Source organism: Schistocerca cancellata, unplaced genomic scaffold, assembly GCF_023864275.1.
Source record: "Schistocerca cancellata isolate TAMUIC-IGC-003103 unplaced genomic scaffold, iqSchCanc2.1 HiC_scaffold_907, whole genome shotgun sequence".
Classification (NCBI taxonomy): Eukaryota; Metazoa; Arthropoda; class Insecta; order Orthoptera; family Acrididae; genus Schistocerca; species Schistocerca cancellata.
In genome coordinates, this window is record NW_026046916.1 from 37,501 (window position 1) to 42,500 (window position 5,000).

The 5,000-nt window shown below is 53.2% G+C and overlaps 1 non-coding gene across 1 annotated transcript in view; it reads left to right on the forward strand.

The window, feature by feature from the left end:
* The first annotated feature begins 4,296 nt into the window (after positions 1-4,296).
* The window catches only part of LOC126149075 (small subunit ribosomal RNA), a 1,909-nt gene continuing 1,205 nt past the window's right edge, over positions 4,297-5,000 (forward strand). The window contains exon 1 of the ribosomal RNA XR_007530679.1: positions 4,297-5,000. This exon is cut by the window's right edge and continues 1,205 nt beyond it. This is a non-coding gene — a ribosomal RNA (small subunit ribosomal RNA).

The following is a 5,000-nucleotide window of genomic DNA, read 5'->3' on the forward strand; positions in this document are numbered from 1 at the left end:
ACACAGCCATCTTTGGGAATGTGACCAAACTACATTCCCATCCGGCCCAGAAACGACACCTCCATCTACAGGAATCCAACGAAACTACGCCAACCATACCTCCAAAACACGGCACCGCCATCTATGACAATGTGACGAAACCACATGCAATAGCTCCATCTACGCGAATCGGACGACACTACGTCCACCATGTCGAGCGCACCACAAACAAAAATACCGCCACCTCCAGGTCCCCCGCAACATGACCTGCTGCACCGATGATACCGCCATCTATGAGACGCCACGCCGACTACGACATCGCTAGGTCCCACAGTGCCCATTTTCCGACGCCACCCACAAAGCCTGCATCATCTGCCCACCACAGGAGCCCCAACGCCTGTGCCTGCGTCGCACGAAGTCGTCGACCGACAATCGCTCCACCCGCACCCGCACGTGCCCCACCCCAACCGCCCAAATCGCAACTCCAGCGGATGAACGGCGGACTCTTCCCGCACTCGTAACGTGCAATCCGCCCCTATATCTTGCGTTTCATGAAGAGTTATATCGAATATGCCATATTCCCGCTGTCCCTATACATGCTGTAAGTAGCTCGCTTGCTACAGCAGCAGCAGCACCACCTCCGCGCGCTTCCCTGGGGGCACTGAACCGCAGGACGCGAGACCCCACGCCCAGTGGCAAACAGGGCTCCTCTCAGAATATAGACGGTCCTCCGATACTCCATCTTTGGTACAAGGCAACCATTCCGCTGTAAATCAGTACGTCACTCGTAGTTCAGTCACCTCACAGCACTGCTCAGTAAACTATGCAGGCCCACATAGATAGATTATATACGCAAATGCCCCTATACATGCTGAACGTCCGTACACACAAAATGAACCACACGTCAGCCACACACTCTATCACACACTACTCTCTGCCTGTAACAGACACAGATACAACAACTAAGCACCAGCATGGACCAACGTCCGGTGCATCCTATCCGCCACAGTACACCAACTACGCTATGATAACCAGACCGGGAGGTCCAATCATAAAACAGAATACCCCACTCGTCCGACAACCACAATTGCTCAGAGAAGCCACCAACACCCACACATGTCCTACACAGGGGTGCACCCAACATCACCACACTGCCTCGTCTTACAGCACAAACACACTGGCAGGAATGAAACACACAGGTCTGCCGCAACCACAGACACGGCTCGCCCCCTCTCACTAGCGAAAAGCGCATCCCGACGTGACATAACTCCTTTGACACACTGACGCTGCCTCGGGCATCCACGTCCTACGGTCGATATCAACGAACCTCACCCCCCCCCCCCACAACACGCCATCCCATACCACATTGTGTACCGTACCCAAACCTAACGTGTACTGTACTACAACGCAATGTGTACCATAACACAACCCAGTTTGTACCTTAACCTAACCTATGTCACCTTAACCTAACCTATGTCACCTTAACCTAACCTATGTCACCTTAACCTAACCTATGTCACCTTAACCTAACCTATGTCACCTTAACCTAACCTATGTCACCTTAACCTAACCTATGTCACCTTAACCTAACCTATGTCACCTTAACCTAACCTATGTCACCTTAACCTAACCTATGTCACCTTAACCTAACCTATGTCACCTTAACCTAACCTATGTCACCTTAACCTAACCCATCTTGCACCTTAACCTAACCCATCTTGCACCTTAACCTAACCCATCTTGCACCTTAACCTAACCCATCTTGCACCCTAACCTATGTTGCACCTTAACCTAACCTGTGTTGCACCTTAACCTACCTCAATTTGCACCGCAATGTAACTCAATTTGCACCGCAATGTAACTCAATTTGCACCGCAATGTAACTCAATTTGCACCGCAATGTAACTCAATTTGCACCGCAATGTAACCCAATTTGCACCGCAATGTAACTCAATTTGCACCGCAATGTAACTCAATTTGCACCGCAATGTAACTCAATTTGCACCGCAATGTAACTCAATTTGCACCGCAATGTAACGCAATTTGCACCGCAATGTAACGCATTTTGCACCGCAATGTAACGCAATTTGCACCGCAATGTAACTCAATTTGCACCGCAATGTAACGCAATTTGCACCGCAATGTAACGCAATTTGCACCGCAATGTAACGCAATTTGCACCGCAATGTAACGCAATTTGCACCGCAATGTAACGCAATTTGCACCGCAATGTAACGCAATTTGCACCGCAATGTAACGCAATTTGCACCGCAATGTAACGCAATTTGCACCGCAATGTAACGCAATTTGCACCGCAATCTACCCCCAAGTTGTGCCTTAACCTAACCCACGTTGTGCCTTAACCTAACCCACGTTGTGCCTTAACCTAACCCACGTTGTGCCTTAACCTAACCCACGTTGTGCCTTAACCTAACCCACGTTGTGCCTTAACCTAACCCACGTTGTGCCTTAACCTAACCCACGTTGTGCCTTAACCTAACCCACGTTGTGCCTTAACCTAACCCACGTTGTGCCTTAACCTAACCCACGTTGTGCCTTAACCTAACCCACGTTGTGCCTTAACCTAACCCACGTTGTGCCTTAACCTAACCCACGTTGTGCCTTAACCTAACCCACGTTGTGCCTTAACCTAACCCAAGTTGTGCCTTAACCTAACCCAAGTTGTGCCTTAACCTAACCCAAGTTGTGCCTTAACCTAACCCAAGTTGTGCCTTAACCTAACCCAAGTTGTGCCTTAACCTAACCCAAGTTGTGCCTTAACCTAACCCAAGTTGTGCCTTAACCTAACCCAAGTTGTGCCTTAACCTAACCCAAGTTGTGCCTTAACCTAACCCAAGTTGTGCCTTAACCTAACCCAAGTTGTGCCTTAACCTAACCCAAGTTGTGCCTTACCCTGCTCTGTAATTGGCATATGACACGTTACAGTAATGTATTGTCCAACCGCAACCCGCTCAGAATGTTGTGTACACAGCTACGTGTCATCTCCCCATAACAGCTGCATTGCAGTGTGGTACGCCATAGAGACGTGTGGGAGTAATGGACGCAGTGGATGGCGATCAGCATGAGCCGTCTGTTCATGTAGTGGCGCGTGTATGCAGACGTAGTAGTCTCTTCTCACACAATGTGATAGCACGGTGCCCCGCGTTCCACATCTGCGACATGCTACAGAGGCCGGTTGACAGTTGGTCGCGCAGTGGACATCGCATACGTACGGGGGCACCTTCCACGTGCCCTCTAGTCGGGCACATTTTGTTGCGTGGATGTGAGCGGATGTAGTGTGTCTTGACACCTGACAGGCAGGCATGCAATAATAGTTGACTTTGCAAACGGGGATGGACGTGTACGTTTACTGGTGACGTTACGCAAATGAACAACTGGTAACCCGTTGTGGTGCGGTTGTCCTTGCTGGAGGTACATCTGTGAGGGCAACGATCGGTACAGCTACGAAGCGGTCCCCACCATACCAACGAACGTGAATGTGAATCTGGGTGTGAAGCGATACGCGGCTGTGGGTGGGTGGGACTGTCCCCGGCCGGTGAGGGGGGGCCGCCCGGCGTGCTGGCCGCGCGGTGCGTGGGCGCACGCGCTACAGCCGGCTGGTGGGGGCGCCCAGTGGCAGGCGCGCCGGCCGACGGACGCGGCAGGCGGCGCAGCTGCGCGCCGGGGCACCCTGCGCGCGGCGCCGTGCAGCCAAAGTGGGTCCTCGCCGGCCCGGTGCGAAGCGCGGTGGACATCTGCAGTGTGCTGGTCCGATTGAGGACTGTGTGCGTTGAGGATGCGCCGCCGCCCGGCACTCGGCGCCGCGACGCCGTCTGCTGCTCGGTCGCCCCAGCGGTTCTCGCTGGTGGTTTGTATCGCAGTTGTGCAGACGTGTTGGCACGTGCGCTGTGCTGGGAGAGTTCGCTTCGGCACCCACGTGGGGCCTTTGCCCTTCTGTGGCGCTGGCGTTGGAGCTGCCGGTCACCGTAGGTGGCGCGTGTTGTCTCCCGCCGGCAATGCCACGACAGCACGCTCCCGGGCCTCTGTCGGCAGCGGCAAGCTCAGTTGGGAGCACGGGTGGTCGCACCTAAAGCGTCTACTCGCCTAACTCCGGGCGATTGCGCCTCTCTCGAACCCGACCAAGTACTTAGGACGGCGCTGCGCGCCGCCGGGACCTGAGAGGGTTTCGAGGTGTATTGTGCAGGGGAGCTCAGCCTCCTCCTGTTTGCAGAATAATTGAGCGGACGCTTGCGTGTTCGCGCGGGCCTCTGGGACACACTCCCGGGCGGCCGGCTGCTCAGCTCTAGTTGACGCAGCTCCCTGGTTGATCCTGCCAGTAGTCATATGCTTGTCTCAAAGATTAAGCCATGCATGTCTCAGTACAAGCCGCATTAAGGTGAAACCGCGAATGGCTCATTAAATCAGTTATGGTTCCTTAGATCGTACCCACGTTACTTGGATAACTGTGGTAATTCTAGAGCTAATACATGCAAACAGAGTCCCGACCAGAGATGGAAGGGACGCTTTTATTAGATCAAAACCAATCGGTCGGCTCGTCCGGTCCGTTTGCCTTGGTGACTCTGAATAACTTTGGGCTGATCGCACGGTCCTCGTACCGGCGACGCATCTTTCAAATGTCTGCCTTATCAACTGTCGATGGTAGGTTCTGCGCCTACCATGGTTGTAACGGGTAACGGGGAATCAGGGTTCGATTCCGGAGAGGGAGCCTGAGAAACGGCTACCACATCCAAGGAAGGCAGCAGGCGCGCAAATTACCCACTCCCGGCACGGGGAGGTAGTGACGAAAAATAACGATACGGGACTCATCCGAGGCCCCGTAATCGGAATGAGTACACTTTAAATCCTTTAACGAGTATCTATTGGAGGGCAAGTCTGGTGCCTGCAGCCGCGGTAATTCCAGCTCCAATAGCGTATATTAAAGTTGTTGCGGTTAAAAAGCTCGTAGTTGGATTTGTGTCCCACGCTGTTGGTTCACCGCCCGTCGGTGTTTAACTGGCATG